The sequence below is a fragment of the Scylla paramamosain genome, chromosome 32 (genome assembly GCF_035594125.1).
Source record: "Scylla paramamosain isolate STU-SP2022 chromosome 32, ASM3559412v1, whole genome shotgun sequence".
Lineage (NCBI taxonomy): Eukaryota > Metazoa > Arthropoda > Malacostraca > Decapoda > Portunidae > Scylla > Scylla paramamosain.
Genome location: NC_087182.1, coordinates 6,516,255 through 6,541,254, shown reverse-complemented (window position 1 = coordinate 6,541,254; position 25,000 = coordinate 6,516,255). Strand labels below are relative to the sequence as shown.

Sequence of the window (25,000 nt, the reverse complement as noted above, 5' to 3'; positions counted from 1 at the left end):
GCCAATATACTTTGTTCCTTGTGGCTTGGATGGTGGACATATGGATCTTTCTTTTGTAATCCTGCATTGTTAGCTCCCACGTGTTACCACAGACAGGATTTTTTTTTAAAGCGACGCCTAGAATGTAACTTTAAAAATCAAATAAAAATCCCTTGGTGTGAGGAGACACTTGGCTAATAATGCGCCGTGAGAAGAGTGTTGATAGGAAGTAAACGTGTAGGCAATATTATAATGTACCAATACAACACACGAGGCGCAGCGACTTATAAAGTTATGTAGGAAGACCATCGTGTGTGTGTGTGTGTGTGTGTGTGTGTGTGTGTACGCGAACCCTCCCCTCTGTGCACACATACCTATGATAATGCACAATCATCCGTAGAAGCACCCAGCGGAGGCGAGGTACGGCGCTCACACACAACTCCTCACTCATCTTCCACCACATGGGCGACACTCCCACCGTGCCTCAGCGCCGCGACGCCCCACCTGGCCCCCGCTGACCACCCTCTTCACCCCGTCCACCCAGACAGCCAGGTACATGACTTTTAATTGTGGAATGACAGGAGACAGGTGCGCCCTTTGTCCTACGCCATCACTCACAGGTTAATCTATTGGTTTGTGGGCGTGTGGGAGCATGTCCGTCTCCTTGTTAATTACACCTTGGAAATTATGCGGGAATACTTGTAAAAATATCGCGAGTTTTTTTTTTTTTTTCACTAGCGAGTTAAATGTTAAATCCATGAGGGGAAATGTATGTTATTTTATTTATTTATTTATTTATCTATTTATTATCTGAATGCGATATTAGTCAGGGTAACGTTTTGAGCAATAATGAATAGTGGTTTGTGGGAGAACTATGTAATATACCTTGTGCATTTTTCAAAACTTTGCCGCCGCCAGTATCCAGGAATGAATAATAAGAGAAAGCGTGTTTATATGTTAGAAATGATAACAACTAACCCGATTAATATTCCCAACTTTCCCTCAACTGAAAACTGAACGTAAACACAACGCTCCCCTCACTGACCCGCCGACGCCACCATCACCGCCACCATTACCACCACTATCACTGCAGACACCACCATTAGCTACCATTACCACCACCACCACCACCACCACCACCACCACCACTACCATCACCGTCAACACTACTCGTCACTATCACCTGGACATCACAGCCACCACCCCTAAGGTAAATCCACAATCACCATCACCACTACTTGAGGTCTTTAACTACCACTCCGCCCTAGCATCGCCAGACTGACCCTGTTCTACACTCACTATACACCCTACAGCAATTCCTCTACCCAGTCAACCCAAATCAACCCACCACAACCACAGCAAAAAATTCAAAACTCTCGCAAACTTTACTTCCAATAAGATACCCATCATTACCACAGCAAGAAATTAACACTACTAGCCCCGTCAAGTCACCACTCTTGTACCATCTCACCACCACGTTGCTCTACCACTACACCAACTAAAAGAACCACTACTACTACCACTACTACCACCACTACTAACACTACCCCGCCGATGCACCGTCAGTACCCGCAGGAGGAGCATCAGACTCCGGAAGGCGGCACCCCGGGGGATCCAGCCAGCGTGGGACATTCACAATAACTCCCTTAATTAAGATAAGACATAACTTAGGGGCGTCCAGCCAGTGCCGAAGGGATGAGGCCCCTGATGGCGGACACCGGAGCTCACAAGGGTGCCGTCAAGGGTTTTATCTACCTGTCTGGCTGTCCATCATGATCTAGCCGCCCCTCCCACCCCTCCTGTCCCTTCTGTCTCCCCTGCGCCGCCTCACACTAACGCCCAACTCTCTTCCCGTACAGCTACACAACCGAAGTAAATCATCAGCGCATCGATGCCCGTCACGGAGAAGGGGTGTGTGTGGGTCATAATGTTCATGTTTTATTCCCTCCCCCGCGATACTTAGCAGACTTGCCCAGCATCCCTGTCCCAAGTTCTCGCCTTCACACCCTACGTACTCTATGCGTCAGTGTGGTACGTTGACTCCATAGTGTACTGCAAGGAACGTTTCACCACTGACTGCCCTGAATGCATATCCTAGGTACGTATGGTATCTCGGAATCAAATCCACGGCCGTACACACACTCCACACACACACACACACACACACACACACACACACAAAGACATCACAATTTTACAATAAGCAGCACACGCAGGGGTTACCATGAAAATCTTTACAACAGCGTTTCGAAACAAACTGGTCCCGTCCTCACGTGTAAATCAAGTGAGTAAAATGCATAGTAAACAACACCTGCAGGGGAAAACATGAAGCCCTGGATTTCTCAAGACTCATCCAACGAAGCGAAGATTGCTTAACGATATACTTCGAGAAGCACACAAGACTCCAAAACAGATACAATCTACAAGATATACAAAATTCAATCTCGATGGCATTTGAACCCGCGTTTGATAAGAAAAAAATTATGAAATTAAGCCTGAAGCCAGTCGCATCTCAAAAGTAAATATCGAAAACACGCAGGTCAGAATATCTTGTCATCCTGAGGGAGTCGCTTCGCCTTGCCCTAATTGCTTACCACTGCCAGCACACAAGAACAGGGCACTTCACACTCATAGGTGTGAGGTGCCATCAATGTACACTGCGACCGAGTCACTTACCTTTCACGACGCGGAGAAGACTGCTGCGTCGGCTGTGTTCCTCCCGCTACCTGAAATGAAGAAAATATTAAATACTGAAGCATCGTGCCTGGCTGTCAGCTGGACACCTGCCTCCCCCAGAGGTGCAGGGCCGCCACTGTAAGGCGTCCCAATAGTGCAGCTGGAATACCAGCGGTGACGGAGCGAGGAACACCAAAGAGAGGGTGGACCCACGCCTCCCGGGCCTCGCTCATAAACACTGCCCGGCCATCGCAATATTGCGTTCATCGCATTGGAAATAGAATAAGCATAATAATTTCACGTATATTGCATCTGACATGCGGCAAAAATTATTTAGCAATATGTTCCTCAAACATTTAGGGAATCAGATAGCTGGATTTTATTATTCAATTACTTGTCTTACACAAAAGTATTAGAACTGTCTCTCTACTACAAAAAGCTCCCAGTATTAAATTTCATATATATATATATATATATATATATATATATATATATATATATATATATATATATATATATATATATATATATATATATATATATATATATATATATATATATATATATATATATATATATATATATATATATATATATATATATATTCCACAGGTAAGAAGATAATACCACATATCAGCGAAGACCATAGGCAGCAGCTGACCATTTGAGTGACAACAAAGGTGAGAGATTATAATGATTGGGATCACTTCAGAGCAGGATGATAGAGAGTCCCTAACCCCTCTCTGAAAGGTACTACATATTGGAAGTGTGTGTGTGTGTGTGTGTGTGTGTGTGTGTGTGTGTGTTGGCGTAAGATGTATTTAATCACGGGAATTCTCATTCGGCATAAAGCTGAGCCGAGTGATCCCCGGTCACCGCTAACCGTTCTCACTCACTACAACACCAAAATTTTTACTTCCACTCCAAAAAATAGAAAGAAAACCCCATCACCACCACCACCACCACCACAAAACCACATCTCCCAGCAACACAAGCAGCACACGCAACACACGCAACACCGCACCCTATCCAAGTACCAGGACGAAGACACACCACCACACCCTCCACGCACCCTCACCTTCGGAGGACGAAATTTACCACCCTACAAACTGCTTTATGCAAATAGGGCCTCGGCGGCAAAGGTCTCGCGGGGCGCTCTGTCTCGTAACTCACCAACCTTATTCTTGTCCCGAGATTAAAGTTTAATTGGTCATTAGCCACCGGTAGTTGGCGCGTCCACAGAGGTTATAGTGGAACAGAGAGAGAGAGAGAGAGAGAGAGAGAGAGAGAGAGAGAGAGAGAGAGAGAGAGAGAGAGAGAGAGAGAGAGAGAGAGAGAGAGAGAGAGAGAGAGAGAGAGAGAGAGAGAGAGAGAGAGAGAGAGAGAGAGAGAGAGAGAGAGAGAGAGAGAGAGAGAGAGAGAGAGAGAGAGAGTATAATGGAAAACAGAAGAAACAGACCAGTAGAATCAAAACTAAATATTCTAATCAACACACACACACACACACACACACACACACACACACACACACACACACACACGCTGATGGCGAGGGGTCCCATGCAGGTGTGGGTGAGGATGAATTATGGGAGGAGGAGGAATGGGTCGCGTAATGAGGCAAGGGAACAGCAGGAATCTGGGAGCCCCTTCATGAGAGTGCCGCCTCTCCATATACTTCTGCGAGGCTATAGCTTATCATCATAAATACCGTAGGATTCAAGTCTCTCTCTCTCTCTCTCTCTCTCTCTCTCTCTCTCTCTCTCTCTCTCTCTCTCTCTCTCTCTCTCTCTCTCTCTCTCTCTCTCTCTCTTTTCATAATTTCTCACTAAGTATTTAGAGACAGCATGGTTTCAGGTCCAGCAGAGCTACCAATACTACTCTCCTAACAGTTTCTAACAAACTGTATGCTAACATTGATGCACGAAAGGTTTCTTTGATTACTCTATATGAATTGACCAAAACTTTTGACAGTGTGAGTCACGAACTGTTAATGAATTAATTAATTAATTATGGCATAAGTGTGAGGGGACCACCGGTGCAACTCAGATACATCGTGTTCAAGTTACAAAACTTTGCAGCAAAGGTTGCACTTGGTGGTGCACCCAAGTATAATCCTGTCACACCACACCTGAAGGAGCTGAGGTGGATAAAGATCAATGAGAAATATCGCTGTGAAGAAGGAGGAATAGTTTTCAAGATATAAGTAAGTTATTACCGAGCTGGCTGTTCCACCTGCCCACAGTAGGTGACATGACTCCACGCCCTGTTAACACACGACAACAAAACAACTTATATGTACCTAAATGTAACACCTGCTTGGGAACAAAGTCTCTTTTAGTATCTGGGCCCTCGTTCCGGAACAGCCTTTCCAGTAACGTAAGAGATGCTGTCTCCTTGTTCTCTTTTAAAAATTCAATTAACCAGATACTATATATGTAATAAATTTTGAGTGTAATTTTTAGGGTGCCTGATTTTAGCTTCAATAGTATTTAATTTTATTTTTACGGCAATTTGTATACTTCATTCTTTTACGAACGTTTTTAATTGATACAATCATATTTTACTATAATCTGCCTATGCCATTATGACGTGTATATTCAGTAATTGCGCTGATTTGTATCCTGTGACAGAAAAACCATTGTAATAATGGAAATAAATTCCAAATTCTGCTCTCTCTCTCTCTCTCTCTCTCTCTCTCTCTCTCTCTCTCTCTCTCTCTCTCTCTCTCTCTCTCTCTCTCTCTCTCTCTCTCCAAGAACCAGTCAACGGCCGCCTAACAGACCCACGTGTTTCAGGAGGTGGTAAGTACAGTACGTGACCTTGCTCGGGGTTCCCTCCTCCCTCCCATGACCACTCGGGGACGTGGCTTGGGCCGGCATGTACCCAGTCATTCCCTTCCCTCAGCCTGCCCGCGGGGAGGCTTGCGAAACACTGCCGGGTCCAGGGAGGCAGAGACCTTTGCGTTGCTCGGAATCACGTGATGTTCATCTTAAATTCTGAAGTTGTCGGTGTGAATAATGTTGAAATGAGTGTTTTCGTTTAAGTGCGAGGTTACGTTAGGTTTTGTTAAGTTTACATTTATTCAGTTCATCACTTTCTCTGCTGATCCTTATATTATATGGATCACAATCTAATATATATATATATATATATATATATATATATATATATATATATATATATATATATATATATATATATATATATATATATATATATATATATATATATATATATATATATATATATATGTTTAGTTCGGAAATTGAAAGCCAGTGTCTAAGTATTAGCAGGCTAAGGTTATTTCCATAATACCGTCATTATAAAGATCAAAGTAAAGCCATGCCTGTGAATAAAATATACTTCAACAGCTCTTTTTTATTTACAAGTATGCGAAAGAAAGCCAAGCACAAAAGTAATCCGCATCCATGACGGTCTGAGGTGAACATCCTTGCTGCAATCATCACAAAGCTACATTCACCTTTCATTCACAAGCGTTTAGTGGTTACAATTATTGGCCACTATAACGAACTTTCATCGCCTCGAAATGTTAGGAAGAAAAAAGTTGCAGCATTAATAGCGGAGAGGAAGACTACGGCTGCTCGTACACGACGCTCTCTTCTGTCTCTTGAGGAACGACGTGACGAGGAAGCCAACCATTACACACCGGCGGGTCATTTCGATCCCCACACGTCACCTGCCGGACATCGCACGCCGGCGCACCACATTCACTATTATTAGACCTGATTTCCAAACTTCCCAAAATCCTCTATTGTTGTCAGAATAGTAATGTTAAGTAGCGGATAAGTGAGTGACTTCGAGTGATTCTTAACATTTGATAGCATTATAAGCTTAAAACTTCTAATGCTATCTTGTAAATGGTAAGACTGGTGGCGTGTTACTGAGAACGTTAATTCCAAACGTATTGCTCAAAATTTAATTCATGTGCTGCTTTCTACATGTCATGTCCGCTGGTGAGAAAGCGGAAAGAAGAGTCATATATTCCAGCACACTGAGGAGGAAACACAGCCAGTCTAAATCTGTTTACTGACCGCACATCGTGAAATATATCAAAGAGAACATGACTCGACTAAATGAAAGTAACGTAAACAGTACCAAGGTATTTTCAACAGACATAAATATGCATTCTGTGGTCACTTCTATCATGTTTTCTGATATTTCCCACAAGTAATTACGCGGATTCTCACAGTTTCAAAGCCCCTTGCCCCCCCACCAAAAAAAAAAAAAAAAAAAAAAACGCACACAACCCGAGAGGCGAGAGAGAAGTATGATGTTTTTTTTTTTTTCAAGTATAATGAAGTTAGTATGCACGCAACGCCGCACGCACCTCCTGCTGCACCCTAACGCAACCACCAATCTACTCCCCTGACAACAGACTGGAAACAGGCTGCTTAGTTTCCTCAAAGACACTCAAAGACAATCGAGCGTGGTGTCATTAGCCACATCTATCAGCAGAAAATTAAGGGAGATGCCATGATTGGAGGAGCCAGAGGTTGCGTAGCTGGGAGAGGGCAATGCTCCAGCGTGACGAGCGAGGAGAATACTGAGAATACCGAATTTGCATGAATTACTCCCCCTCCCTCGGCACTTATTAGCTTGGCCACACCCCGTATTTCACCGGATTATACCCCCAACTTGCGGAAGCCGAGCGACCTTAAACCTGATAACTGGGGTAATCACTCCACCCTCGCCCTTCCTCCCTCCCTCCCCCCGCGCCCCGCCTCCAGTCAAGCAACATGCAGACGTAAAGCAGGAAGCGTAAATAGCAGTAGCTCGAAATTACTCTAACCACAAAAGCTACCTGGTGATAAAGATAAAGGCAGTGTTGAGGCAGTGTTGTAGTTCAGAGGAATGGAAGCTCAACGGGGTCTTCATTAAGTCTGGTACTCTTGAACTGAGTCCTTCGCGATATGTGACCCTGCCGTTTTGCTTAACAGTTTCTTTTCATGTCTGCCATTATCACCCATTTCCCAGACAATTGTTTCTTTTCCACTGTGAGTGGCGCCAAGTGACAGTCGCAAACACCCAGTGCCTCTCATGCTGTTCCAGAAATCAATTAGCAGCCTTCATCGCCGCGGAGGTCCCGGGGAGGACAAGAGGCAGGACTTATCTATAAGCAATTAATAAAGGCAGCGGTGGGAGAGCGACGCGTGGCCCTACGGAACCTCACTGGTTCCTGGAAGGCGCCATTGTGCTCGGCCACTCGCTACCAGGGTGCTCGGCGGGGCGTCTTTATGCTGCTAACTCACCACAGACGTCCAAGCCCAACGCGGCGTCCAGGGCGGCTATCAGCACACGGGGACAAGGACGCCGACTCATGGACGGAGACACTTTTTGCCTGTGCGGTGCCTGGCGGGCTGGCGGCCTCACCGTGTCATGGAGTGTTCCGTGGCAGGGTCGCACCGCCTTCGTCACCCCTGGGCTTCATTAGTTGGGAATCTCTTAAAGGTCTTTCGCTTCTTCATTAAAAGTGGCCGAGATGAAAAATAATAACACAATGCGTTTCGGATGACTTTCAAGATTAGTGAAAGAGAAACGATCACGTTATTGTGCGCGAAACAAGAGCGAAACGACACTGCGTCTAAATGAGAATTTAATGAAAATGCTTCATTCAGCAACGAGTCACGCTGTACAGCTGTGACCGCAGAATTGTGCTCGAATCATCATCTTTATATTCTCAGACACCTTGGCGGAGGAAGAAAATGGCAAGACTAATCCACCGCCTTGGGATTCTTAACTATAAATCTCTTAACTCCCTAAAGAATTAAGAACAGCAATGAAACTTGACGCTCTTTTCCTCAGTCCCTCGCCATGCCTAACTAGCTAAACGGCCGCGGGAATCACGCCAGTTCATGCCACTCTGCGGGATGGTCATCGTGGAGGGGAAAGGCACTCCGTATTCTACCAATGAAGAAAGATGCAGGCGAAGAGGCCAGACTAAGAGCAAAGACCCTCAGACCCTCCCTCGAGTTTTTGCCCTGCCTCACAACCCAGCTGGTCTGCCTTAGTCCTTTTTTCTCCCGCGAATGTTAGCGTGTTATAAATTTCATTAGAGTGCATCTGGCGGCGTCTCGGAGCAGCAAGTCCAACAAATGAAAGTAATAAGACGTGGCCGAGGCAGTGACGCGACGAACTGCCTCCTGGAACACCTCATTAAAAGAGAGAGAGAGAGAGAGAGAGAGAGAGAGAGAGAGAGAGAGAGAGAGAGAGAGAGAGAGAGAGAGAGAGAGAGAGAGAGAGAGAGAGAGAGAGAGAGAGAGCTTCAATAATTTATCTCGCTCTGAGTGACACAAGCGCTGGTGTCATTCAGGAGGAGGAGGAGGAGGAGGAGGAGGAGTAGGAGGAGGAGGAGGAGGAGGAGGAGGAGAGTTCAGCGAGTGTTATTACGAGGGAGATTTGAGCACTGAGCCACAGATTCACTTAAATATAATAAACTGTAACTTAAGGCAAGGACGTAATGATGATGAAAGATTTGGCTAACAGAAAATTTAACACCATTGAGAGGAATACTAATAATTATAATTAGTTCCTCTTACTTTGTGTGTGTGTGTGTATGTGTGTGTGTGTGTGTGTGTGTGTGTGTGTGTGTGTGTGTGTGTGTGTGTGTGTGTGTGTGTGTGTGTGTGTGTGTGTGTGTGTTTGATATTCCTTTAAATTACCAAAGTTGCTGTGCACTTTTAGTCGACAGTTAGAAGGAAAAGAGCGAACGTCCACTTCATTCCAGTTCTAAACGTCACCCACTAAACGTAACGTAGATGTGCAAAATGTTACCAACCCACACGGAACACGCGGCTCCTCGCAGTGTTGCCAGTCCTGCTACGGGTCTGTCTCCGGCACCGGCGGGAAAATAAATGGTACGGAGGAGGAGGAGGAGGAGGAGGAGGAGGAGGAGGAGGAGGAGGAGGAGGAGGAGGAGGAGAAGGAAGAGGAAGAGGAGGAGGAGGAGCATGTTGGAGATGGCTCACACCTTGAAGCGACTGCAACATACAATTCGTTCGGCATTCATTATACATTTAGTTTTCTGGTTATCATGTTTAGATTTACATAGACAAGCAGAGTTGAATTTTTTTACCGCTAGTGTTTTACCATCCACTGTCCCTTTCTCACTTTTTTTTCCTTTTTGCGTGATTTTTTTTTTTTTTTTTAATATTCAGGGATAGTATTCTCCTTGTTTCAGTATCCTCACAGACACACACACACACACACACACACACACATACACACACACACAGTGACGTCACAGGCCAGGCGTTCACCACACACCGCCATTTAATGAAGGAAAATAAAGGCTGGAGATTAGGCTGATGGATTACACACTTCCATCCGCCATTGTCCCCTTGACGGCTGACAGATGGCTGGTTACGGGCGTCTCAGGTGTCAGGGTACCGCAGACTGAACCACCAGCACACCAGCACACCAGCCCACCCATCCACCAGCCAGCTCACCAACCCGCCAGCCCGTCAACCCAGTAGCCCACCAACCCACCAGTCCACCAACCCATCAGCCCACTGACTCACCAGCCCACCAGTCCCCAAGCCAACACCTCACAGCCACACACGCTAAGAACCTCACCTTTCTATCCTGCAGAAGGAAAACCTCATAGACAGCAAGGCACCAGAACTCAGAACCTTCTCAGAACAAGCCGCCACTTCACGCCCTTCGGCCACTGAGAAGCTAAACAAGAACCTAATTCGCTATCCTGCAAACTAGTTACAGATGTTCCTAAATCCTTAAGTCCCTGGGGCTACTGGAGATGTGATCCTTTGAAGTATGAGTAGGATATCACAGCGCCATCAAAGCCACGCACCAAAACTTCCTTCGAGATTTAAAAAAAATAGTTATCTAGAAAACAATGGTTACTTGCATTATTCTCTCTCTCTCTCTCTCTCTCTCTCTCTCTCTCTCTCTCTCTCTCTCTCTCTCTCTCTCTCTCTCTCTCTCTCTCTCTCTCTCTCTCACTATATATATTTCTACACATTTTAAAGATAATGCCGAGTGATGAACCCTGTAAGCGAGGCGTCTGCAGATTTAAGCGACAGACAGAAACGTACATTGATCAACAACAACAGGTGAGGGCAAGGTCGCTTCCTCCCTCTGAGTAATGACGGCAAAAAACACACGCTTTATCCGCACCCAGCCTGCCTTCACCTCGGCTCCTCAGTGCATACAGCGAGCGACGGGACGGACAGCCACTCACACACTACCTTGAGTCTGTATATGCATGACACAGTGGAGACTTGCTATGACGGGACTGTCTGTCTGTACACGTGTGGTCAGTGACGTTACATCCTTAGGGAATGCAATCCAGGTGAGTGTATTTGTATTTGAGGATAAGAACTGGATGATGATAGGTGGAAATAGGTTGGCAGGTTTTATACAGGACTGCCATGTGTGTGTGGGCGTGATGGCTTCTTGCGACTTCCCAAGTTTTCTTATGTCCTTGTGATCTTGAGTTGGCTCATTCATCTTCTGAGGACATGAATCTTTTTTCTTTTTTTCTTTTTTTATGAGGGAGGTCGGACAAGAGAGAGTAAAAAAGGATTAAAACAAAAACAAAATAGAAAAAACCTGTTCATAATGTCGTTCCCTCAAAAAAATAAAATAGATAAATAAATAAATGATAATAAGAAGGACAGAAGCAAGTGGAAGATCAGAGAAAAAGGCTAATTTATTTTCTGATGCGTCTTGATGCTCTGCTGATGTCTTTGTCCGGAGCAAGACAGCAACTTATACAACAAACAGTAGCAGGCTGGCTGGCCCTTACGAGGCGGTGATCATTTACACAGTCGAATTTGAAGTAAGCAAGATGGTGAAGGTGACAAAGACCCCTAAACAACTGCAGGATCTCAACTCTTATGTGCTGCTGCTGCCATAAAGTGGAATCTACCGCGACAAACATTATGAAGTCACGTTTAAATAGATCCAGGTGTTAGCGCAGCGCCAGGTAAAGCAAATACTGTCGATTCTTAAGTAAAACAGTGAAGGTAAAGTCTCTTATACAGCTACACGACTTCAAATGTTACACGTTGCCATTGCCTGAAAGTGGAATCTACCTGGAAACATTATGACGTCATGTTTAAATAAATACAGGAGTTAGCGAAGTGGCAGGCAAAGCAAACACTCGTGTCACCACGCAGTAAATACCAAACTTAACGCACTACCTAATAAATCAATACGTTGCCTAACTTTATGGGGTCTTCTCTCATCTTACATCACGTGACAGCTTGAATAAGTCTTCACTCGATTTATAACTTCACTATTTATGACGCGTCCTCTGTTTTTTTTTTCTTCGCTTTTTCTCTCTTATTCATCATCGTTCTGCAACAACACGTCAGGACGGGGAACGTGACAAAGTATTAACAAAGGAGTAACGGTATGAGCCTCAGTACGCATTCTCCCATGAAAGTCGTAAGGCCGGCGATAAAACATGCTATAAATTGATATTACTTCACCATTTTGACCTTTGCGTGACCTTGAGTGACCTTGATGAGATACGCAGATGTATAGGAGGAGGAAAAAAACAACGAAAGGTGACAGGATTTCCAGGTTCCAGACTTCGTGGTCGTAAATGTGAAGAGGTAAACAAACCAAAGTCCCTGTGAACGTTTGGTATTGATGGAAGAAAGTTGTTATTGCGGTAGGATGTTGAGTTAGTGAGTCAGGAGCTACACGTGTCTGACGAGGGAAAAGGCCTCAAGAAGTGCTACTGCCTCCCCGAGTGATTTTGTGTTACCAGTGTGGTGGGGGAAGACAGCGACCTGCACTACATTCACTACACCAAACCTTGACATGATTGCATCGTTCTTGTCTCAGCACCTCAACATTAAAATCCTAAAGAGCATGTAATTATTTGTACTTTCATTCCGTCCACCAGCGCTTAGACCCAGTTATTGCATTAAACCATTCTACCTTTCCCTCCTCCACGTGGCAGGAGGTTCCTTCAGGTATGCAAGGTGACACGCGAGACTCAAGACACACAAGTTTTTGAATGCCATACGTCAATCACTAATTCCGGGAGTGATGTATTGCTTCCTCTTACGTTCTTTGGGCAGATAAACACGTCATTCATTATGGAAGTCACGCTGGGGCCGTCATGGAGGGACAAGTCAGCTGTCTCCTCCACACACAAACATCTACGCACTTAGTCTTCGGGTGGCCTTGTTACAAATACAACACGGGTCTTTGCTGCGATCTAGTCTAGCCTCACTTCCTATTACCACACAAGAACCGGCACAGAGCAATCCATTTCACCACCAAACCACCTGAGGAGTTTTAATCTCAATCAAAGTGGCACGATTTCCGCATCCTGATGAGCACGTTTCATTACTTCAGACAAAGAGTGAACCCAACCCAACCCTACCCAAGCCAAGCCAAGCCAGAACCCACATACCGCTAATCGTCCTCCCGCTCATTTCCCTCTTTCACGCATCTCTTTTAGTATCGCCGTTTTACCAGCCCTCATTTCGCTTTACTGCGGGAGGCAATCAGAGGGCAGCCCAAACGAGCCAAGATTATCAGGGTTATGGTCCACTTGGGCGTGTGAGTGTGAAGATGGATGGCTGCTTGGATGGTGAGGTGATGTGGATGCAGGTATGGAGGAAGGGATTGGCTTTTTGAGTGTGAGGGAGGATGGCTGCTTGGATGATGAGGTGATGTGGATGTAGGTATGGAGGGAGGGACTGGCCTAGCCGTCAGTGTGAAGGTGGATGATGAGGTAATGTGGATGTGGTGTGGAGGAAGGGACTGAATTAGCTGTGAGTGTGAATGATGGACTGGTGTGGATGTGGGTGTGTAGGAGGCAACTGGCCTGGCTGTGAGTGTGGAAGGTGGATGGCTGCGTGGATGGTGAGGCGATGTGGATGTGGTGTGGGGGAAGCGACAGGCTCAGCTGTTTCAAGAGATGCAGAAGGCAATTATAGAATTTAAGGTAAGGAAGTGTCTTGGTTTACCTAAAGAAAGGCCAGCAAACATTCGAACCTCAATGAATATTTAAAAGTTTAATTGAAAACACGTCATTTAATCAGTACAATCCGTTTCTTTCTCAACACAAGCTAAACTTAAGACTCACCGACAGATTTTACGTGACAAAACTCTCGAACTTTGTTGATCCCTACCAATTCATTATTACAATAACTTTTTTTTTTTTTTTGTCAACAGATCATACCCATGAATCACAAACATAAATCTACACAAACCACAAACCACGCGAATCACACCACTTCACAAACTACAATGAATCTAATGAACTCAAGCATACAAGCACCTCAGTACACGCAGTCCATCCCTCTGCGGCGCTAAAGCAAACTCTGAGGGCACTAAAGCAGGCTGGCGAGGCGTCCCGTGCCGTCCCTCTCAGCCTGCACCGGCCCACCTGTCCACATCTGTCTTCTCCATTAGACGCAAAAAACGGAACATCCTGCCCCATCCACTAAAAAATATTACGAAGCGCTGGCGTAATTGCAGGACACCGAAAATCACATGCAATAACTTGGCGCAGCGTGCGAAGGGTAAAAGAAAAGTAACCCGAAGATTCTGTGGTATCTCTGTGCCTATTACAACTCATAAATAAGAAATGTTACTTATCATTAACTGATAAGAGAGCCGGCAGCCGCAATTAGTCTGTCATTTGATATCGCGGCCAAAAACGAGGCGGCGGAGAGTCATTAGGGCGCCGAAGCATGCAGGCAGGAGTGATAAATGAGGGACAGGCCGTGGGAGAGCCAGAGGGAGAGGAGAGGGAGAGGGTAAAGCCTGCGCCATCCCTTTCCCCCCCTCCCCTTCCAAGTCTTAATCAAGCGTGCCAGACAAAGGTTGTGGAAATATTATGATACCGTAGAAGTTATGCCATTACGGGCAACACACACACACACACACACACACACACACACACACACACACACCTGCATTCAAATTCCATACACCATCCAGTGTGACGCTTAAAATTTTGTGGCGTCACCTGCGTTCAGGTAAATAACGCCTGTTGTTGTTGTCATTGTTGTGGTGGCGAGCGTGGCATTAATTTTGTTATGACGATTATGATAGTGATAATAATAATAATAATAATAATAATAATAATAATAATAATAATAATAATAATAATAATAATAATAATAATTATAATCATCATTATTATTATTATTATTACTATTATTATTATTATCATCATTATTATTATTATAATGATAATATGAATAACAAATAATAATAATAATAATAATAATAATAATATTAATAATAATAATAATAATAATAATAATAATAAAAATAATAATGATAATAACAATGATAATAATTACTACCTACTACTTTTATCATTATTATTATATTTATTATCATTATCAACATCATATCGTTAGTCACATTATCACTTCTACTGCTACTACTACTACTACTTTTATTACTGTTACTACTACTACTACTTTTACTACTATTATTATTACTACTACTACTACTACTACTTTTACTACTATTATTACTACTACTATTACTACTACTACTACTACTACTACTACTTTTACTACTGTTACTACAACTACTACTTTTACTATTATTGCTACTACTACTACTACTACTACTATTACTTTTACTACTATTATTACTACTATTACCACTTTTACTATTATTATTACTACTACTACTACTAGTTTTACTACTATTATTACTACTACTACTATTATTACTTTTACTACTACTACTACTTTTACTACTACTACTACTACTACTACTACTACTACTACTACTACTACTACTACTACCACCACCACCACCACCACTACTGCTACACCATAACCAGCACCAGCACCATCACTAGCAGTAACAGCAATAGTAGTAACAGTGGCATCAGCAGTATCAGTAGTACAATATTTGTGTTGACTTTGCCAGAACAAGCACGCACGCATGCACACACGTACACAATATATATATATACACAGGCACGCAAGCACACAGACAGACAGACAGACAGACAAACAGACACACACACACACACACACACACACACACACACACACACACAAGATAAGCCCACAATGATCCAAATGATACATACATAAATAAAAAACAAAAACATTCATCTCGCTCACAGACATTTTGCGGCTTTAATGGTCCGAAAAACAAGACAGGCGAGGCACGGCCGCCCGCAGCACACACAAAAAAAAAAAAATAGCATGCGAGATTTGGCAAGAATAGAACGCGAGGAGGGGGAAAAAAAAGCACGTCTCATTTCTGAACACCACATCATTATTACAGGGAACACGAACTGAGGCGAGCAAAAAGACACACAAACAAGCCACGGTATTCTCTCGACATCTGCGCATCTCCATTTTTATCATCCTCTTTTCTCTACTTGTAATTCCTTCCTTCCTTCTCTGCCTTTTTTTTTTTTTTCTAATTACTTCCTCTGTTCCTTCACATCTGCTTTTTATCTTCCCTGTGTCCTTCGTTTTTGCTTCATTATAATGCGTATCTTTCTCCTTCCTCACGCACTAATAGTTTCCGATTATCTGCATCTCCCTTCTTTTACATATGTCTTAATCTCACTGTCTCCTCCCTGCTCGCTCTCCTCACCCACCTGGTCTCCTTAGCGTCGCCTGCCTTACTTCCTATCCTCTCTTGTTCTCTCATTCCCTATGCATCGCCAGTTATTTGCTTTCATACAAACGTTTTTTTTTCTTTTTTTTTTTTTTTTTTATCCCAGCTGCACTTGTCTACTCTGTATATAAACAACTTCCTTTTCTATTTTTTTTTTTATCTTATGTTGTTATCTATTCCAGCCATCAGTTTCTCTCTCTCTCTCTCTCTCTCTCTCTCTCTCTCTCTCTCTCTCTCTCTCTCTCTCTCTCTCTCTCTCTCTCTCTCTCTCTCTTGGTAAAAAACTAATACGCAGACAAAAGTGTTCTGGCAAATTGTAAAATAACAAAGAGTTCTTATCAGCGAATCGGCCTCAGAACAAGCAGCAGTTATGATTGGTGTCTCCTTAATAAAATATATACTCTTCAATTTTTTTCCCCTTTGCCAGAGTGGGTTAACGATATAAGATTAATCAATTCCTTGGCAATTATCTAAATCGCTAAATTAATACAGGGAGAAAAAGTCCAACAATTAAAGTCATTTTCACCAAGATTACGTGGCGTTGGAAGGGAAAACGGGGAGAAAAATTCGCTTTCATTCATACTTGGTAATGTTAAGCCCTCTAATATAGGAACTATGAGAGAAAGAGGGGCGGGGGGGGCTGCCAGTCTAACTTCATATTTGTACTGTAGACCAACTGTTGAGGGTGATAGGTGGAAATAAATAAGTATGCTTCATGCTGAAACTGCAGCGTAGTGACCTGATGGCTTCTTGCAGCTTCTTATGTTCTTAATTGGTACAAAATATGCGTAACCAGTCAGCAATCTCTCTCTCTCTCTCTCTCTCTCTCTCTCTCTCTCTCTCTCTCTCTCTCTCTCTCTCTCTCTTTCTCTTTCTCTTTCTCTCTCTCTCTCTCTCTCTCTCTCTCTCTCTCTCTCTCTCTCTCTCTCTCTCTCTCTCTCTCTCTCTTAAACACCTGCGATTCCAGAGGCCCAAAAATACCTTAACTTTTCTAACACTGAAATGTCCAAGGAGAAGAAACGTCGCATAAACGGAAATTTTGACCTTAGACAAGCAGAAAACTCTTTGTGCTTCTTTTTTTTTTTTACATTTCCCGACGAGTCCTAATTGAACATATTCCCTCCCCGTTACTCAATCAGGGAAGAAGAAGCATAAGAGCAATATCACTAACGCGGTGCACCACAAGGACATGAGAGACTAGAGAAACCCTCCCTGTTTTGTGGTGTTAAGGCTGAGTCATTTCATGGCGTTTAAGTGAGGACTTCCCACTCTCTGGCACCTCTCCGCCACCTCTCGCCTGCTTTCAAAAGGCTCCAGTTAAAATGACACGGGTTTTGAAGCATGTTTTTACGGCTCTAGTGACAGATTAACAAGATTTCTACACTATGAACAGGGGAAACACTCTTGAGAGCCAAACTAATCATCTTGAAAATAATCGTGGTGAGACAACAAAGCGCTTCAGAATACGGGACTACGTAGCTTCTCTACATAACTTGAAGGCAGTGACCTCCTACAGCATCTTTATCACATAATAGCACCTTCTAAGCGTCTTCATTCAGGCCAGGTCACTTCCTTATATTCTTGTAGTTCTTTCCTCCTGACAATGCAGAGTAATAATTTGTCCTTATGCATCACAAGGAGAAGACAAGTGGACCCGCTAAGCCACGGAGGATTAGAATTAAATACAATGTGTGAGGTGAAAAAATGCCTCCCCAAAGGGCATGATTGGTTACAAGTGTCTGAGTATCAACCTGGTTTTTTTTTTTCTCAGCTACCAGTAGTCACCACACACACACACACACACACACACACACACATACACACACACACATATTCCTAAATATTATAATAAGACAACATTATATGGTGAAGAATTGAAGGAGTAAGTTACAAGCAAGAGAAGTGGAAGACAAAATGAGAGAATACTGGATGAATGAATGAATAACGCTGAATAACACTAATTGGTACCATAAAAAAAAGACGTATAATGATTCTCTATGTGTAGTGAAGAACTTAACGAATGAGTGGTGGCACGCAAAGGCTCGAAACATGAGAAGAAGGAATAATAAAGGAAAGAAACTGCACAGAGAATGAATGAAGACACGTAACAGAAGAACGAGGAATAACAATAAACAACAGACTGGCGGAGAAAAAATGAGCGGCCACAATCCGAGCTAACTTTGATCAGGTACGAAGAAAAAAAAAAAAAGTGTCAACAAAAAAGCGAGACAAGTGAACAGAAAATATGATTACTTTCAGGATGCAAGTCATGCGAAGGAGGGGGGAAAAAAAAATGCTATAGTTGTGGTGCGGAACGGGGAACGGAATGATCAGATGACTCAAGGCGAGGAGGGCGAGGAGGAGGGGAAGGGGGGAAGATGATGATGATGATGATGAACGCCTCTCTTTACTTTATGTTTCTCGCATAACTGGTGCTTAATTTGTGCTTTTGTCGAGCGGGAAGAAGCCATTGTTACGAGCTTGTTTATGTCAGGCACCAACAAAGGCAACCCGGACACAAGTGGCACCGAGATATTGATTGGTTACCCGAGGCTCTGCTGGACGGGGCGGCGGTGGTGGTGGCGGTGGTAGTGGTGGAGAAGTAATAGGAATAGTAGGAAAGGTAACTATGCAGGTGGTGAAATTAATTTAAAAAGTGACTATTATACCACTTTCCTCTCACCTGAAAACGGTTAATTTGATACGAATAGTAGTGATGAGGTTTAGAGGAGAGAAGGAGTGGAGTGGAGGGAAGGAAGAGAGCTAGGCAGAGTGGTGGTTGTGGTGGTGGTGGTGGAGACCCAGGTAGGTGGGCTTCGTGGCCTTTGTGTGGTGGTCATGTTCACGTCATGTTCCGTCCTCGGCACCTCCACCAGGTATTTCATTAGCCTTGCCTTTATGACCTCAAGAATCCACCTGTGTGTGTGTGTGTGTGTGTGTGTGTGTGTGTGTGTGTGTCGAGGAGGCATACACACGCACACACTCACACACATAAAAGCGATATTTACTCTACCATATCGCTTGAATTATTGATTTTCACTTCTACATCTGCTTAATTCATCACTGACCGGTATCTTTTATTTATCATTTTTATCACTATTACTATTATCATTATTATCAGCATGAGCATCATTAGTAACAACGAAATCAGCAAGAGAAGTAGCAGTAGAAGTAAATAGAAGTCTGTCAGCAGCAGCAGTATTAGCAGTAGAAGTCTGTCATTCGCACCTCTTAGCCAGTCTCCGCCGTGTAACAGGACGATCAGGTGACAGGTAAGAAGGTTCACACGCCACCAAGCAGAGACCTGAACGCAATCCTACACTCAGAAATCCATGGGAACCTTATTACAGTATTCTGGACAGCCATAAATAAAAGGTGATGATCACTCGCTGACTGAATGATGACAAAAACTGAGCCGGCGTCGTCACAGCGTGTCATGGTGGCGGAGGCGGCGGCGATGGTGGAGGTGAAGGTGGAGGAGGTAGAGGAGGTGGATGGATGGAAGGCCGCAGTGTCAGCACCAAATCGCCCTTCAATCAGACACACGGTTTTGCAATATATTTCTTCATTTTAAGGCTTCGGGTTTTCCAAATGAGGCAGGCCGCGGGACCCGTGATCCAGCAGGCATTCGTTCCGGTGGGGACATAGATCACGGCGCGGTGGCGAGCCTGCGGGCGCGGCGGGACCCTTGGCAATGGTGGGAGGGGCGCCGCTGCACCTCGCACGCCGTAAAACACTCATGCTAACCCGGAAATGAGGAAAAGCGCGATGTAATTTTTACAAGGATGTGGAAACGTGATAATCTCCCCATAACGATGTCTCAGTAAGTGCTGGACGGCCGGGACTTCACTCACCCTCACCTGCTGAATCTACCTGACAGCCCGAGTGTTGCGAAATTCATAGGCGCTTAAGTCGTGCGTGGGTGACTTCCCCTCACCGAGACGAACCTCATTACAAGACATTCACCGCTTCAAAACTATCTCCAGCCGTAACTCTGAATAAACCCACAAATCTGTCCACTAATGATACACATAAATACTGGTCACTACAGGGAGGCTTAGGACCCTGTGACGCAATGGTTCGTAAATGTTTTGGGCTTTTGTAAGGACTATTTTGAAAGACCATATAGATGATTAGTAGGGTTCTCACAATATATTTTCCATTAATTGCACAGAATTTTTGCTAAACCACCACTAGAATACTCAAACACTCAAAAATCCTACTGCTCTCCTCCAACTTAAACCTCCTCTCAAACTTAGACGCCGAAACGTTTGGTAATACGAACCTCAATATTTTCCCTCCTCTGGTACTCCGAATAAAATATACTGCTATTAGTGAACCCTCTCGTATGTTATTCCCCCACTGTACCGTAATGAGGCAATGGGTGATGCCACGATAATGGACGAGTGGTCAGTCTTGCTAATACTGGGCATAAGGACACCGCCTGACCGTTCGCCTATACAGGACCACCGACGTACGTCACAACGGGGTGTAGATAACAGGTTCAAGCTTGCTGTTAGTGGGAGGCGTCGGGACATTAGTGCACCATCTCGCTATCCAGCTATACATCCCCATGAAACTCTAGGCAAATTATCTAAATCGACCTTACTTTACCTGAAGTTAATGTAAAGAAAGAATCCTCCAGTACTTAAGGCAAAAGATTTCAAGAGGCCTTACACAGAAGCAGAGTTGGAAAAATATCGCACAATACCTTAGACAAAAGATCTGTCTGCCTTACTTAAACTACAGAAATAAAAGCAGATTTAGAAAAAGGAATCACACAGTACCAAAGACAAAAGATTTCAGTCAGCCTTTCTTTACCTGGAGATATACAAGTTGATTAAAAAAATACAATACATACGGGAAAAAGATTTCAGCCTGCCTTGCTTTACCTGGAGGAACAAAGTTAATGCAAAAAAAAAAAAAAAGTAAATAAATAAAATAAAGAATCACACAGTACCTAAGGCAAAAGATTTCACCCAGCCTTACCTTACCTGGAGAAAATAATAGAAGCTGATTTAAAAGTCCCACAATACATTCACCTTGACTTTAAAATTCATATCGGAAAATAAAACACCGCCAAAAATCCACAATCCCGACGTGTAATATATGCTTCCGACATTATAATAACAAGCAACATGTTCCACTACAATTACCACCTGCAGAAATAGCTACTGAGGTATTCTGAACCCTTAAAAAATACCAGCATGAGTAGAGAATGCACCAATTACTGTACCGATGAGACATGATTGGGGGAGGGAGCGGGGAATGACTCTTAGGGAACGAGAAAGAATGGATGATGATGTAAGGGAACATTTTCACGTAGACAGAATACATGATGCGGGAAGGAACAGGAAGGAAATAAGTAAGCGGAGAGAATACACGATAGAAGCAAAATAAAAAGTGATGACAATCCACAAGAAAACACGGAATAAGGAGAGAAAAGTAGCTTAATCAGACAGAATTCAAAATAAAACACGGGGTGAGATGAAAGAAAAGGACAATCAAAGAGAATAAACAATGAAAGCAAAATAAAAGTAAGGACATAATCCACAAAGAAACACGGAATAAGGAGAAAAAAAAACTCAGTCAGATAGAATGCACTATAAAAGACGAGATGTTGAGGTGAAAGTAAAATAATAAGATTGAATGAGGAATAAAAGACGGGAAAAGGAAATTAAAGTAACATAATCATATGGAATGCACGAAAAAAAGACGGGACAAGAAGATGAAAGTAACAATCAGATAGAATACAAGAAAAAAAACGGGATTAGGGAATGAAAGTAACAATCACATAGAATACACGGAAAAAGACGGGACAAGGAGGTGAAAATAACAGACAAAATGAACGGAAAAAAAAAAGGACGGGATGAAGAAATGAAACTAAAATATTCGGATAAAACGCGTGATAAAAGGAGACTCTTGAATAAAGCGACAGAGTACATCAGAATGGGCGAGGTCAAAGCAGCAAGGAAACAGTGAGGGAGCGCCTGAACAACGAGGGTGGCCCAGTGACAGCTAGTACTCCCCGTTCACTGATTGATGCTGGCCTCGGCTGTCACCTCTCATCCCCTTGGCCATCACTCTCAGGCCGGTTCTCCTCCCTACTCCCTCCCCTTCCTAACCATCTCCTTGGTACACTGCTACCCACAGCATCACTACCCAATACCTCCTCCCCATTCCCTCCTTGATATACCACTAACCAACTATGCTCCGTTGCCTCAGCACTGCCCTCACTCCATTGTTACATTACCAGCGCCCGGAGCGTCCCAACAGACCCCCAACTGCTATGCTCAGCTGACGCATGCTACACACTCAATACCTATCACCATTTCATTCTATTCGCCGTTTCAACATCGCACAAGACGCGCCTATAATAGTAGTAGAAGCACTTACACCTTTAGAAGCAGCCATCCCGCAGTAGCAACAGCAGTAATAGCAGCAGCAGCAGCAGCAGCAGCAGCAGCAGCAGTAGCAGCAGCAGCAGTAGTAGTAGTAGTAGTACTAGTAGCAGTAGTAGTAGTAGTAGTGGTAGTAGTGGTAGTAGTAGTAGTAGTAGTAGTAGTAGTAGTAGTAGTAGTAGTGACAGTAGTGTAAAAGTATTGCTAGTACTTCTCTTGCACTCCTCGCCTGCTAATCCTCCACAGGTGAGGTGCCTGATAATGAAGGTCTGAGGGTAATTAAACACGTTGGTCTCGACTAATCTACCTTCTCCCCTCTTCCTTGCCTTGTTGTGGTCGCTGCCTTCGCCTCCAACTGATATAAAATACGCATCTGTGAGGCAGTAATGGCCTGAGGAGACACTAACCTACACAGTAAAAACAGTCATTCGTAGTGAAGAGAGCGACCTCTCTTTCCGGTGCTCTCAGTTGTGGCATTCGTTAGACAAGCAAACTATTTGTCAAAATCTACCCAATGAACTCATCATTGAAGGACTTACTTGTTTTCTACGATACACTCATCACTCACTCATAAAATACCAAGCATCTCTGCATATAACCATGAAAAGAACATAGGAAATCCTCTTCTACGGGGATAAAACTCTAACATCTACTCATATAATCGAATTGAGTCGCACATCCTTCCCTTTCTACGGTGACCCTGAGCAATTCGTCCCCCAGCGGCCCCTCCCCCCACAGGATGCTCCAGCAGATGTCAGGCGAGTAATCAAATAATCTGGAGATCGTGACCTAGCCGCCCTTGTCTTCTGGCGGCGGGACCTGCATACAGAGGGAGGATTATGGGCTCCTGTCTGCTGGCGGGTGTCGTTCCCCAACCCTAGGGACTCCTGGCTCTCCCGTGGCACCTGAGTCCTCCACCGCCGCGGAGAGTCTACCATAAGGACAGGAGTCTGCGTCTTGCGAGAGTCACACAAAAGCGGGAACTACTTTTCTTTGCTTGAAGTGTGGAAAGACTTACGGAAATACAATTCAATACTTAGTCTCTCCCAGCCGATTAAGTTATCTATTGCAGTGGGGGTTAAAATTTCTTGAATCTATGGAATGCGAAGTAGCACAAATCCAGTAACCAGCGAAAATTTTACGGAATAAAACGCAAAACTCGATGAATCTCCCCCTCCGCCGCTGGAAGTCCTCGATCGTTCGTTAAATTGCGGTTGAGATCTTGGTTACATGAATCTGTGGCGTGCGGGCGTCACACAAATCCAGTAACTACTTTCCTTTGCACCGAGTTGGAAAAGAATCACAGATATTACAACAGGAAAGCCATCAGTCACCTCCCCGCCGCTGGAACTCGACCCTCACTGGTGAAATTGCGTTAAAAATTTTGTCTGCGCTAATTATACCCAGCGTGAGGAGAGTTATGGAATCTATTACAGCTTTGGCAGCCACCAGAAAAGTTAACAAGGCCGGTGGACGCCGCGCCACTTCCCCGAGAACAACATGATGGGGCGGCGATGGGTCGGTATTGTATCGCTAAACTTGAGTGACTGTTCATTTTGCCGAGCTTTATTACTTCATGGCTTTGCAACACCATAAAGTTGAAGAGGCTTTTACAATGTGTGTCTTACTGAAGATGGGTTGTGGTGAGTAAATAAATAATTCTCTCTCTCTCTCTCTCTCTCTCTCTCTCTCTCTCTCTCTCTCTCTCTCTCTCTCTCTCTCTCTCTCTCTCTCTGTTCCGGCTGCCTGGACGCCTCGCCGCAAATCATCGTCGCGCAGTCACGGGCTTAGGACGGCCGGCGACGCTTTAGAAATTACAGGAGCCCAGGTGACGGCGATAGAATAAAGGAAAGGTTCGCGGTGAATTATTGGCAGCTCCACGGCGATATTTACCAGCAATCCATCACAGCAGAGACACACTGAGCCTTGCGTGGGATTGCTGCACGGTCACCCACCTGTCTGGGGAGGCGGGGGGCAGGTGGGGAACATCCACCCACAACTGTCAAACCGCAATCACCGTCGCGGACAAGAACAAGGACTCCTGCGCCAGAACCTTTTCCTTCGACTGTGAGTGTGTGTGTGTGTGTGTGTGTGTGTGTGTGTGTGTGTGTGTGTGTGTGTGTGTGTGTGTATGTCATTTGCCGGAACCACGAGGCCAGAACACCATCCGGGTAAAAATAACACTTAACCGAGGTAATGACGCTAAAGGATTTGATTTCCTTCACTTCCCTGTAACATGAAACGCACTTGATTCCAGTTTACGCTTTCGGTGCTTTGTTGTTCTGCTGCCCCTGTGTGTCCAACAACTCGATGTGGACATATTTGGTTTGTGA

At 44.2% G+C, this 25,000-nt stretch overlaps 1 long non-coding RNA gene across 1 annotated transcript in view; it reads right to left on the bottom strand.

Moving 5' to 3' along the window:
- The window catches only part of LOC135089151 (uncharacterized), a 115,098-nt gene that overhangs the window by 53,229 nt on the left and 36,869 nt on the right, over window positions 1-25,000 (bottom strand). Inside the window, exon 2 of the long non-coding RNA XR_010261398.1 lies at window positions 2,656-2,705. This is a non-coding gene — a long non-coding RNA (uncharacterized LOC135089151). The remainder of the gene's footprint in view (window positions 1-2,655; window positions 2,706-25,000) is intronic.